The sequence below is a fragment of the Diuraphis noxia genome, unplaced genomic scaffold, assembly GCF_037042655.1.
Source record: "Diuraphis noxia isolate RWA-SAM2 unplaced genomic scaffold, SU_Dnox_SAM2 contig0005, whole genome shotgun sequence".
Lineage (NCBI taxonomy): Eukaryota > Metazoa > Arthropoda > Insecta > Hemiptera > Aphididae > Diuraphis > Diuraphis noxia.
In genome coordinates, this window is record NW_028301715.1 from 12,301,626 (window position 1) to 12,316,433 (window position 14,808).

Consider the following 14,808-nt stretch of genomic DNA (forward strand, 5'->3'; position numbering starts at 1 on the left):
TGCACTATGTATTCTCAAGAAAAATAAAATTAGGATAATTAAATCATGATAAAATTATGTTTTTTTTTTAGCGGCATGTGGATAATAAAGTTTAAAAATTGTGTACACAAAAATAAACTATAACTATATTTTGAAAATAAAAATGGAAGGAGGGTATTGGCGCCCGCAGGCAAATGATTTTTAAGGATCAAAAAAGAAATTTGGAAAAAATTATAATCTTAGAATACACAATGAAGACTTCACTATATATTCTCAACAAAATTAATGGAATAAGATATGAAGGATAATTAAATAATGATATAATTATGTTTTTTAGTGGCAAGTGGTTAACAAAGTCTAACAATTTTGTACACAAAAATAAAGTAGATCTATTTTTCGAAAATAAAAATGGAAAGGGGGTATTGGCGCCCGCAGGCAAATGAATTTTAAGGATCAAGAAAGAAATTTGGAAAACATTATAGATAAAATTATACACAATGATTACTGCACTATGTATTCTCCAGCATAGTTGATGGTATAAAATATGAAGGATAATTAAATCATGATATAATTATGTTTTTTAGTGGCAAGTGTCTAATAAAGTTTAAAAATTGTGTACACTAAAATGCACAAGAACTATATTTTGAAAATAAAAATGAAAGGGGGTATTGGCGCCCTCAGGCAAATGATTTTTAAGGATCAAAAAAGAAATTGGCAAAAAATTATAATCTTTGAATACACAATTAAAACTGCATTATGTATTCTCAATAAAAATAAAATTAGGATAATTATGTTTTTAGTGGGATGTGGCTAATAAAGATTAAAAATTGTGTACACAAATATAAACTAGAACTATATTTTGAAAATAAAAATGGAAGGGAGGTATTGACGCCCGCAGGCAAATGATTTTTAAGGATCAAAAAATAAATTTGGAAAAAATTATAATCTTTGAATACACAATGAATACTGCACTATGTATTCTCAATAAAAATAAAATTAGGATAATTAAATCATGATAAAATTATGTTTTTTTTAGCGGCAGGTGGATAATAAAGTTTAAAAATTGTGTACACTAAAATGCACAAGAACTATATTTTGAAAATAAAAATGGAAGGGGGTATTGGCGCCCTCAGGCAAATGATTTTTAAGGATCAAAAAATAAATTTGGAAAAAATTATAATCTTTGAATACACAATGAATACTGCACTATGTATTCTCAATAAAAATAAAATTAGGATAATTAAATCATGATAAAATTATGTTTTTTTTTAGCGGCATGTGGATAATAAAGTTTAAAAATTGTGTACACAAAAATAAACTATAACTATATTTTGAAAATAAAAATGGAAGGGGGGTATTGGCGCCCGCAGGCAAATGATTTTTAAGGATCAAAAAAGAAATTTGGAAAAAATTATAATCTTTGAATACACAATGAATACTGCACTATGTATTCTCAAGAAAAATAAAATTAGGATAATTAAATCATGATAAAATTATGTTTTTTTTTAGCGGCATGTGGATAATAAAGTTTAAAAATTGTGTACACAAAAATAAACTATAACTATATTTTGAAAATAAAAATGGAAGGGGGGTATTGGCGCCCGCAGGCAAATGATTTTTAAGGATCAAAAAGAAATTTGGAAAAAATTATAATCTTTGAATACACAATGAATACTGCACTATGTATTCTCAAGAAAAATAAAATAAGGATAATTAAATCATGATAAAATTATGTTTTTTTTTAGCGGCATGTGGATAATAAAGTTTAAAAATTGTGTACACTAAAATAAATTAGAACTATATTTTGAAAATAAAAATGGAAGGGGGTATTGGCGCCCGCAGGAAAATGAATTTTATGGATCAAAAAAGAAATTTGAAAAAATTATATTCTTAGAATACACAATGAAGACTTCACTATATATTCTCAACAAAGTTAATGGAATAAGATATGAAGGATAATTAAATAATGATATAATTATGTTTTTTAGTGGCAAGTGGCTAACAAAGTCTAACAATTGTGTACACAAAAATAAAGTAGATCTATTTTTCGAAAATAAAAATGGAAAGGGGGTATTGGCGCCCGCAGGCAAATCAATTTTAAGGATCAAGAAAGAAATTTGGAAAAAATTATAGATAAAATTATACACAATGATAACTGCACTATGTATTCTCCAGCAAAGTTGATGGTATAAGATATGAAGGATAATTAAATCATGATATAATTATGTTTTTTAGTGGCAAGTGTCTAATAAAGTTTAAAAATTGTGTACACAAAAATAATCAAGAGCTATATTTCGAAAATAAAATGGAAGGGGGTATTGGCGCCCACAGGCAAATGAATTTTATGGATCAAAAAAGAAATTTGGAAATAATTATAGTCTTAGAATACACAATGAAGACTTAACTATGTTTTCTCAAGAAAAATTAATGAAGGATAGCTATGTCATGATAAAATCATATTTTTTAGTTGCAAGTAGTTATAAAGTTTGGAAATTGTGAACACAAAAATAAACTATAAATTATATATAATTATAGTTTTTTTATTGTATATTGAACAAATTATGATCAGAGGACTCAATATTTATTGTGATTGATATTAGTTCATATGAAATACTGGTATAACACTATTACTCGTATGGCTTTAAAACCGTGATCCAAATTATGACAATATATACAGGTATATATAATATTTAAGTATTAAGTATTTATTATAAAAGCTAAAAAAAAAGTATGTTTAATTCACTAATATATAAGTTATTATACTTATATTTTAGTATTAATATTTTCCTCGTTAATTTTTAAATATTTTTCATTGGTATGTTGACAATTCTGAATACCTTGTTAGTTAGTAGGAAAAGATCTTTGCAAAGGTGACGACCAGTGATGATAGTCATCTATCATCACTCGAGCTCAACTTACCATTCTCTATAGGTACCTAACCTAAACAAACCTCCTAATGACTTAATTAACCATCTGCATGTCCGCGGGGAAGGCAGTGCCGTAGCCAGGGTTAGGATTTGGGAAGGGAAAAAGTGTATACAGTACTATACACCCAATACCCCTCTGGAAGGCTGACTACGACACTGGGTTTAATAAGTATCAATCTAAATGATCGTAGAAAAATAAATGCTATTTGGGTAACGCGGGACAAACGGATGGTTAACTGGGACACTTTGAATAAAAAGATCCTTAGTTGATTTCCGATATAAGTGTTTACTTATCAAGTTGTTCTATTGATTGTTAACCTCTTAGAAATAGCTCTTATTATTAAGATGTTGAGCCTCTAGAAATATTTTTCTCCCTACTAGATTTTTAGGACTTCGGTGCAACTGCTTCTTAGATAATATATTATGGATAGAGCCATTCCCATTTTTTTTGGTGTACATAACTTTAAGCACATATTTATATGACCACGAGTGTCTGGCCGCGATGAGTTCATAAATGAGTATACGGGAGGGGAACTGTTGTTAACACATCCTTAGTACATTCTATCAATTCCTAATCAAAAATTGTCATCTAAACTCGCAAGTATGATTGGATGTAAATTGTACAAATAATAACTAATAATTATTAAAGATTTATGTGTTTGTATTGTCTCCGACTTACAAAAGTCCTGTTGTAGAGAATGAGAGTGCGACGTCCTCATTAAAGCAAAACAACTTTTGTAATATTATTACAATAATGGTGTAATATCTAAATTATTTCCCCTTCCAACAGACTAAGATTATAGTTATCATGCTTTTCTGGACCCAAAAACGTCGGGTGATACCATAATGGTAATTTTATTTTTATTTTTATTTGGTGCCTTATAAAAAGGACCCTAGACACCAGAAATTGAAGTATTACGATTTTGAATATTTTTTAAATGAAACGATCTAAAAAAATGTTTACACAATCTTTTCTATAATAAAATATTATTATTTCAACATAACATTTTGCTGTGTGATTGGTAATCTTTACATAACTGTGTCTGTACATTTTTTATGACAAAGATCAATTGTCCAGAAGAAAATTTAATCATCTAAAATATCTCAAATTACATACTTATTGTTAATCATTATTATTAAAAAGTTATAGAATGAAGTATAATATCTCATATAGACTTAAACAATGTACAATTGGTTTCTTATTATTTTTATGATTACATAATATACGTTTTTTTTTTAAACAAATCCTTCGGCAATTATACATCCATATTGCGTGTCTTTGTTTAGAAACACGTGAGTTTGTGGGGTAAGGATTCGTCACTAAGAACCCAGGTGGTCACCCATCCAGAAGCTAGTGACGCCAGGCGATGTTTGACCACGGCAAATCACCGTGCCACACCATACCCCAAAATACAGTTTACGACTAGTGTGCAATGCACATACCAGGCCAGAGGCAATTTTTTTGTTTTCAAGATATCAACTGCATAACCTGATTTTACTGTTTGGTTTAAACACATGTAAATAAGACAAGAATTCGTCGCTAAGAACCCAGGTGGTTGCCCATCCGGGAGCTAGCAACGACAGTCGATGTGTTGACCTTTAGGTCCAAAATTTATTTTTTTAACATATAGAAACCATATCTATTATATAAGATAATTAGTAATTGTTCGTCTATTTATCATCAAGTTCAAGAATATATTTTTTTTTTTATAGCTAATAATAACAACAACACGTATGTCACTTAAAATATTAAATACCTAGGTAATAAATACATTCGTGAACAACAATTTTTTTTTTTTATTTCTAAAATATTAAATTTAAAAATCCTATTAGCTAATCGAAAAAGTATAGGTACGATAACACTAGTATAGATTCCAACACTCAACTAAAATAATAATTTAATAATGATTGTATGTCACAGAAAAATTAACTATCACCAGATCTTATTTCTTCTTTCCAGTATTAGAGATTTGGATTAATTTTAAAAAACTAGTAATATAAGTTGCTTTCAATTTCATAATAAAATTCTTTTAACTCTTAATCACCTTCAAAAGTTGTTTTTCTTTTATCTGGACAAATTACTATTACAAATTTTTATTTTAAAACATTTAATGTTTTCTAGAGCAAAGACTTTTTATGCATTTTATATATTTTTTCTTCTTTGTAAGCTTTATTGTATGCTTATTTCTAGATTGGTAGTAGTACACAGCATATTTATAAACTTATGTGATAAAATTCTAAATGTTTTTAGTGCATCTTTTGATAGTTTATCGAAAATCAAGCACTTTGGTAAATATTTTTATGGATACAATTTTTAGTAGCACTATAATTTTTTTTTTTTTTTAATATATACAATATATCATTTGTCTCAAATAACAGGGTACACTTTATTGCTCATTAACCTGTAAATATCTTTCAATTCTGTTTGTTTGACATTAAACTAGACAAATCAATTATGAATTCCTATATCACTTAAAATTCTTTTAAGTCATGAATTTCTTCATTCTTTTTAAATGGGAATCCCTATTTTAAATATCATTTTTGGATATCATGAAATTCTCATAGAAGGAAGGGCTCATCTGATCATACCAACCTAGTATGTCGGGCTACAAAAAATAAAAAATTAATCTTCAATAATTTACAAAATAAATACTGCCATTATACAGTATAAAAAAAAACAAATTTACTGGAGACCAAATCAAAAAACTATGAAGTATAAATAATACAAATAATCACCATTTAAATCATCTACAAAAAGTTAATTAATCAATTATACTTATATTAACCAAAAAACTATTTAATCAAAAAACAAAATTTGTAATCAACATCGTTATACTAAACAATTATAACTATAATTTTTATAAGATTTAAATAAAAATATTTAACCAATTTATTCACTTATGAACAGGGAAGAAATTAAATTAACATATATAATATATATATTCATACAACTTCAACAACAAAATTATCATAATGACAAATTAATAAAGAAACACAGACTCAGGTGTAACATAAAATTACTAAATTTTATATATCTATACTCACGTTCCTATTCAATCATAATAAATATATGCTTTAATTAATAATAAAAGGTAGGATAAAGAAAGCCGACATTCAAAATACTTTTGATTATTATCAATTAAAATAGCAAACTATAGCATAGCAATTAACATATTATTAAAATGTTAGGATTTAATTCATCACAAAGTGGCTTCCAAAAAAAGTAACTCTTATTCATAAAAGATTTAAATAAACATATACATTTCACTAAAATAACCCTGATCAGATTATTTTTAAAAAGAATATTTTAAACGAAGAATTAAACACAGAGTTGTTAGGATTCAAATAAATTTGAAATTATAATCCAATGACTAATAATAAAGAAAATATAATCCAAAGAAGATTAATACATTTTTTATAAAAGAATTAAACACAAAGATGTATAGATTCAAATAAAATAAAAATATATTATAACTATATTATAGTCCGAATGATGACTAATAATAAATAAAATATAATCCAAAGAAGATTAAAACATTTTTTATAAAAGAATTAAACATATATTTGTTAAGATTCAAATAAAATTAAAATTATAGTCCAAGCGTTGAATAATAATAAATAAAATATAATCTAAAGGAGATTAATTATACATTTTTTTATAAAAAAATTAAACACAGAGATGTTGAGTTTCAAATAAAATAAAAAAATAATATAACTATATTATAGTCCAAATGATGACTAATAATAAATAAAATATAATCCAAAGAAGATTAAAACATATTTTATAAATGAATTAAACACAGATATGTATAGATTCAAATAAAATAAAAATATATTATAGTCCAAATGATGACTAATAATAAATAAAGATCAAACAAATATATTAACATAATAACAAATAAAATTAAAATTATAGTCAAAGCGTTGAATAATAATAAATAAAATATAATCCAAAGAAGATTAAAACACTTTTTATAAAATAATTAAACACAAAGACGTTTAGATTCAAATTAAATTAAATTTATAGTCCGAACGACGACTAATAATAAATAAAATATAATCCAAAGAAGATTAATACATTCTATATAAAAGTATTAAACACAGAAACGTTTAGATTCAAATAATTTAAACAAATAATATAACTATATTATAGTCCAAATGATGACTAATGATAAATAAAATATAATCCAAAGAAGATTGAAACATTTTTTATAAATGAATTAAACACAGAGATGTTTAGATTCAAATAAAATAAAAATATATTATAGTCCAAATGATGACTAATAATAAATAAAACATAATCCATAGGTTAAAAATATTAAACGGAGAGATGTTTAGATTCAAATAAAATAAAAATATATTATAACTATATCATAGTCAAAATGATGACTAATAATAAATAAAGATCAAATAAATATATTAATATAATAACAAATAAAATTAAAATTATAGTCAAAGCGTTGAATAATAATAAGTAAAGTATAATCCAAAGAAGATTAACACATTTTTATAATAGAATTAAACACAGAGATGTTTAGAATTTAGATTTAAATTAAATTAAAATAAATAGTCCAAACGATGACTAATAACAAATAAAATATAATCTAAAGAAGTTTAATACATTTTTTATAAAAGAATTAAACACAGAGAATATGTATAAATTCAAATAAAATAAAAAATATTATAACTATATTATAGTCCAAATGATGACTATATAATGATAAATAAAATATAATCCAAAGAAGATTAAAACATTTTTTAGAAATGAATTAAACATATAGTTGTTAAGATTCAAATAAAATTAAATTTATAGTCCAAACGACGACTAATAATAAATAAAATATACCTAATCCAAAGAAGATTAATACATTGTATAAAAAAAAATTAAACACAGAAACGTTTAGATTCAAATAAAATAAAAAAATATTATAACTATATTATAGTCCAAATGATGACTAATGATAAATAAAATATAACCCAAAGAAGATTAAAACACTTTTTATAAAAGAATTAAACACAGAGATGTTTAGATTTATATAAAATTAAAATATATACTCCAAACGATGACTAATAATAAATAAAACATAATCCATAGCAGATTATCGGGAATATAATGAATAGCCCACTTTTAACAAATAATTCTGATTTAAATACAAAAGAAAAAAACAATGATAAAAAAATACTTTAAGATTTCACCTTTGATATATCACATAAAAATAGTAAAGAAAACAGAGTATCAGACGGGCTATAATACAATAACATAAATACAAACGATAAAAAACATTGGAATCGATAAATCACTTAATTAGGTACGAATGTATGACATAAATTCTTTCAAATTCCAAAGATCAATTTTGCATTTTTAAACAAAAGCAATTAACCAAAAGAAAATTTAAATAAAAACATATTAAGGAAATCACGACAATTTATCATAATAAATAACATATTATATTATCAACAATGCACACCATATTATACCAATTATAGCATTTTTTTTCCTAATGCATGATTTTGAACCTTATTTTCCAATAGATATTATACTAATACCAGAAAAAGCATGCCTTACAACATATAAAAATTATTAAAGGAACTAAACGAAATAAGGAATGAAATTCCAAAAATAGTAAAAAAGGGCACAAATTAAATAAAAGTCACGGAATAGTAAGCTTCAATACAGGTGACCGTGGCCGGAGTGGCTAGAACGGGCAAACTACTCGATGACGTCGTCAATCCCACCCTGGAGGCGATCGATGCGTGGATGTCCAGCAGGGGCCTTGAGCTCGCGCACCACAAGAACGAGGTGGTGGTTCTTACCAAATGGCGAGCGTTTGGTCCCTCCTCGCCTCGTGGTTGGCGAACACCACATCGAACAAGCCAAGAAACTGAGGTACCTCGGCGTCATATTGGACCAGAGGCTGACCTTCGCGCCCCACATCAAGACCGTAGCTGAGAGGGCCTCCCGCTCGACAGTGTCCCTGGCGAGGATAACGCCGAACGTAAAGGGCCCGTGTCAGTGGAAGCGGAGGCTCCTCTCCTCGGTGGTCGAGAGCCAATTGTTGTACGCGGCTCCGGTGTGGACCACCCAAGTGTCTGAACCCGCAAGAACTACGGCAAATCTGTTCCAGCCCCAGAGGGCAGCCACCCTGAGGGTGGTAAGGGCCTATCGCACCGTCTCGGATGAGGCATCCCTGCTCCTAGCGCGAATGCCACCAGCGGATCTAGTGGCGCTAGAGAAGAAGTAAATACGCCGAAAATGAAGTCGAAGAAAAGTAAAAAGAAGAAGACGAAAGAGGGTCCGGCAACTGTCGTTGTCGTGTCGGAATCGGAAGCCTCGACTTCGAAAGAAGTAAAGTCGGCCAAGAGGAAGAGAACCGGGACGACTAGGGCCGTTGAAAAACCACGACGGGGGTGGTCATTAGGAGGCAGGAGCGTGAGACAACACTGCGCGAATGGCAGGTGATTTGGGACCACACGACAAAGGCAGCGTGGACAAGGAGGATGATTCCAGACATCAGAAGGTGGGTGTATCAGTCAAGACTTGAAGCCATGACATTTCACATGGCCCAGGAATTGACGGGTCACGGATGCTACCAGCACTATCTGTGGAAGAGGAGGAGGGCAGCTGACCCCAACTTCATGCACTGTGAAGAGCCGGAGGACACTGTGGAGCACATCTTATTTAACTGTCCATTCTGGGCATAGGCTGTAGACACAGCACAGGCCACCTTCGTCGCCGCTGAATGCGGTATATTGCGAGTCGGACGGTAATCGACTGCCGTTAATCACGGATGTGCTACAGACTAATTCCAGCGACCACTACATCTCATAAGAGATAGTCGCCATACCTTTGCCCATCGATCGAGTGAGACTACCTGAGAGGAGCCACTTCACACCTCGACACAGAGAATCAGGACAGTGAGATTACCCACGAGGAGCCACTACCAACATCGACACACCGAGGATCGGGACAGTGGGACCACCTGAGAGGAGCCACAGCCGTACAAAGGAGTGTAGCCACTATACACACGTCGAAAGACGAGATTCGTACGCTGCCAAGTACCACCGAGCACACTTTCTTGCAACGTCGGGAACCGTTTCAGCCAGAACTACCGAAGACAACCGTGAGTTTGATGTCATACCTTCCCTACCTTTCTATGTAAAACCCCATATATCTAATTTCACTGTAAACTCTTTGAGTATAAATATATGTTAAACACATTGTAAACGAATGAACCTAATGTATTTTGTATTATGAATTTGAAAATAAAATATTAATGAATTGAATTGTATGACCAACAATATAAATTCATTACACACTGTGGAGCACATCTTATTTAACTGTCCATTCTGGGTAGAAGACAGACGGGAGATGGAGCAATGCGTCGGCCGGCCACTACAACCCAATGATGTGCCAGATATCATCCTGTGGCAGGAGCAGGAGCTCCTCCCAGATGATGCATTCAGGAGGTGACGCATCGAGACGATGGCGGAGGAACAGAGGTTGGCGTTTGGCAGAATGGTGGAGGCAATTCTCGGGCGGAAGGTGAATGCAGAGCGGGCCAGGCAGGCGCGATTAGTATGGTGACTGAATTTGTGGGCTGAAGACCAAAGACCTAGGGTGGTTAGAGGCCCCCACGTATGTATAGCTGTTATGTTTTATGCATGTTGTTATTTGTTACGGTGAATAAACGATACGGGTCCGGGTGGCAGTATTGTGCTAAACAGTTCCCACCAGTTCCCGGTATATAAAAAGGAAAAAAAAAATTTTTAAATAATTTAAAAACAATAAATAAATAAAATGAGTGAAAAAAGAAAAAGAAATGACCTAACAATTTATGATAAATTGTCAATATTACAAAGTTACGACAATTTACCAAAAATGGGACAGCGAGAAGCAGCTATAAAGCCACAAATTTCCCAACCGTTATTGTGTAAATTTATTAAAAAAACGAGTTGAAATAGAAAATTCAGCAACACTTAATAAAAATCCAAACATAAAGAGGATACGCAGTGGGAAAGAAGAACAGGTTGAATCAGCATTATTATTATGGATTATTAATGTTAGAAAAAATTATGCACGCATTAATGGTTCCAATATTGCGTCAAAAAGCTGAAGAACTTGAAAAAAAATGGGTATAGAATATTTTATTGCCTCAGAAGGATGGTTTCATCGCTGAAAGAAACAAGAAAATATTATTTACAAACTAACGTACGGAGAACAAAAAGACGCGGATTTTTCGGCAGCAGAAAATTGGTTAAAAACTGAATGGCCAAAAATTATTGCAGAGTATACGCCCGACAATGTTTATAATGCTGATGAAACTGGGTTATTTTATTGTGCCTTGCCTGAGCATTCTTACTTACTTACCTCTCACTGTCCTATTTTGTACGAGTATGTCAGGTAAAAAACAAAAACTTTTGGTTATAGGGAAAAGTAAAAATCCTCGTTGTTTTAAATCTGTAAAATGTTTACCAGTTGATTATTACGCCAACACAAATGCTTGGATGACATCAGTTATTTTTAACGAATGTTTCATAAAGTGGGATAAACAATTAAATAATAAAACCGTTTTACTTATTGACAACTGTCCTTCACACGTGGTTAGTGGATCTTTAAAACACATTAGAATCATATTTTTGCCAGCAAATACAACATCATTAATACAACCATGTGACCAAGGAATAATAAAAACCTTAAAATCATATTATCGCAAACAAATGCAGACAAGAATAGTAGACAATATAGAAAATACAAATGATCAAGAAAAATTGTTCGCTAATGAATTAGCAAAACAAACCAACCTCTTAGATGCATTACATCTTATAACAATGGCTTGGGACCAAGTGACAGATAAAACAATACGAAATTGTTTTAAACATGGAGGATTTGCAGAAGGTGTCGAGGAGGAAGAAGAAGAAGAATATGAAGAAGTAGACTTAGATTTTGAAAATTGGTTGAAAATCGATGAAAATATACCTACTACAACAGATTTTACTTAAGAAGATATTGTACATGCTTTATCACAAACAAATGAACCAGGAGAAATTGAAAGTTAACCTGGAGAAGAAACAGATACTGAAAAACCTCCAAGTTCTTCGGAAATGAGAGAGGCTCTACGAGTATTACGAAGGGGAGTGCAACAACATTCATCAAATTTTACAAATACGAACATTTTATCAATGATCTTTTAACGGTAAAAAAAAAACAGACATCGATTAAAAAATATTGTTCAAGTTAATGGTAGTACCTACATATATTTATTTACATTTATTTTTTAAATTTTAAATTACCAATTTATACCTACATATGTACTTTAATTAGAAATAAATAAAATACATAATTATACGTTTTTTAATTTTTTCGTTTAGTGCTATATCAATCGGATTATGTTATCAGTTATGTCCCGTACCAAAGTGATTACAATAAACGGCGACCACTGTATCAGAATTAAATTATAAAGTAAAATTAATCTTTGATAATAAACAATAACTGAAAATATAATTCATGTTAGAAGAATAAAATCATATTATTATAAGTTAACCATACAACAAAAATACAAATTTAACATAATAACCAATTAAAATATCATAATTTACAGATTTCTACAAGACTATAGGTACCTAAAAATAATACTAATAATCTAATTACAAATCAATGTTCAAAAACATTTTATAAAACTAAATAAATGTAAGCCACAAGAAATTAAATGGATTATCTATTCAGATTCCAGATCATAATCATGAATTCCTTATTCAAGGAAGGGCTCATCTGATCATACTAAACCACTCTATTGGACTACAAAAACAAAATTCTAATTTTCAATAATTTACCAAATGAATAATGTCATTGAACACTATTGCCACAATCAAGCAAATAGGTATTCCAAAAGTCTAAAGAAAAAGATAACAAAACATCAAATAAGAATAATACATTAGAGATTCTTATATCCAATCTCATACATATTAAGTACTTCATAAAAAGACGTTCGATATTCTACTACATACCTACAAGTTATCAAGAGAAGACATTTCTACGATAAATAATTATGCCAGGAAACGCTAGGTGATAACTTCATCATAAATATAGATAACAATAACAACATATACAAATATTAAAATGCATCTTCACTAATTTTACTCTATTTATCTCGCATATACAGCATAAAAATGGATTTTAATAAAAAAACACTAAAAATAATAAATTTAAAGAAGACGTAACATTTCAACATTCAACCACAATAACAAAAAAATTCCTTGATAAAACCAAAATCAAAAACATTCAATGAAACATCATCATACTAAACACAGGACTTAACATATCCCTACTATACCAAACTTTTGATTGGAGTATCAAAATATTAGCAACACATTTAACTAATCTAACACAATGTCTCACGAATAAACAACATAACAATATATTAAAAAAAAAAAAATACTCATGGGAAACAAAAAGTAGAAGTCTACGCCAATCACAAAAACAACAAAACCAAGTTGTATGGATACCACTAAAATATATGAGTTAGAAGAATTTTAAGTCATATAGGAATTTATGATTGATTACAGGGTATAATTAAAGAGTAATGAGTGATAAAGTGTACCTACCCTGTTTTGTGGGACACACGGTATATATATATAAACATATGATAAATGCATAAAATATTTAATTAAGTAATTTTTATAGTGTAATAAAGGAATGTAATTTTTTTTTTGGCATATATTACTGCGTATATTTAATGAATTTTTAGTAAGTACATAAAAGTCCTAGCTCTACAGTTATTAATTATAACTTTTACTTCCAATCATGCGCCTACTTTCAAGTTTATTTTTTTAATCCCTATCATAGTACAATCTTGTAATGTTAAGCAAAAGTATACAAATATTTTATTTTGAAATTGAAGTCCTAAAATGAATATTTTGAGAATAAGAAATTATAATATATACATTTTTTTATTTATCAAGCAACAACTTTAATACTTTTTTTTATTGAGCATTACATAATTCTCATAATAAGACTATTAACTATAATATTATGTTTAATGAAATTGTAAATTTGTATATAAAAACAAAATTTGTTATTTTAAAGACAATATTCATTTGATAGATGTGATATTTTAACAAAATATGTAATGACAGTCATACTTTTTACAAGACTTATAATAATGTAAACAATCAACAATCAAGAGCTTTTTTAACTTGATAACACTTAAGAGGATGTCAGTGCATTTCTTTTTTTCTCTAGTTTTAGAAATTATTAAGATTATTGTGAATAAAAAATTTGATATATTGCGCATGAGTCGGAGAAAAAAAATTCCACTGACATCCTCTTATTCGGCCTAACCAACCTTCTCTTTTTATTCTATCCCATAGTCGAAGGTTGTAAACCTTACCTAACCTGGTAGTATCACTCAAAGGGTCGAGTGACCTTTGCAATTTAAGATCCTTTCCTACATATTCAGAATTGTTAACATAACTATTCTACCTAACTATTCCCCTTCCCCCACCTTACCTAATCCTCTTTCTCTACCACTACCCCTCTTTCTTCCTATCCCAATCACACCCTCCCCTTCACCTATCACACTGTCTCTCACAACCTCTCACAATTCTCTCTCTCTTTTTGTTCTGTCCCCCCCCCTTACCTTATCATCTCCCTTTGACACTACCCCTCTCTCACCCTATCACTTTCAAACCATCCCCCTCACCTATCTCTCTCACACTCACTCGTCTTAAATTCTCCCTCTACCCGTTTTTCTCCATCTTGCACCCTCTCATTCACTTTATCTCCTTATCCTTCATCCTCTCTACCTCTCTCACTCCCTCTCACACTATCTAATCTCTCTTATCCTTTTCTTTCTCACCCTTTTTCTCTCTCGATTTTTCTTCTGCTTCCCTACTAGCCTAACTA